Here is a 783-nt window from a genome sequence, read left to right as displayed (position 1 = left end):
AAATTTCAGCAAATTCGGGGAAATCAATAGGAGATGATTTGGAGTTAGAATTTGGTGTCTAGACTCTTTTCTATCTTTGCTGGCAAAATGTACTCTTTTTCAACCTTTTTCCTTAATTGTGCTTGTACATACGTGTGTGGGGTTATGGTATGAGTTCCGGGGGTGCAGGTTGCCGTGGCTCACGTGTAGAAGGCGGAAGACAACCTTGCAGTGCTGGTCTTCTGAGACAGGGCCTCTGGTGCTGTCTGCCCCCGGGAAGGGCAGACTACCTGGCCTGTAAGCTTCAGGATCCTCCTGACTCCACCTCCCATTGTGGTGGGCACATCGGGACTGGCGAATATGCCACTTTGAGTCTGACTCTACATGGGTGCTTGCCCATCGATATGTTCATTGGTTCATTGATTAATAAATAATTTCAGTGACCTTAAACAAATTATTTACTGTATAATGATACACCTTGCCCCTAAGTAAGAATATATGTTGCCATAAACCTATGCAATAGTAGAATCAGCTAATCATTGATGATTCATGGTATAAACCTGGTACATTATAAAAGGAAAAGCATTTTTGTTTTGTTATGTATTTTGAGACAGTCCAGGCTGGCCTTTAGCTGAATAGCCTCTGTGTTTGCTAACCAAGTGCTGGGATTATACACGTCTGTACCATGAAGCCCAGCCAAAACCCCAAGTACTGATGGATCTGGAACTTGTCCCATTTCACTCTGATCGAAACTAACTCTTGGGATTAATGAACCTGTGTGCAGCCACCCAACCAGTGAGAGGA

The sequence above is a fragment of the Jaculus jaculus genome, chromosome 15 (assembly GCF_020740685.1).
Source record: "Jaculus jaculus isolate mJacJac1 chromosome 15, mJacJac1.mat.Y.cur, whole genome shotgun sequence".
Lineage (NCBI taxonomy): Eukaryota > Metazoa > Chordata > Mammalia > Rodentia > Dipodidae > Jaculus > Jaculus jaculus.
Note: the sequence above shows the minus strand (reverse complement) of the source record.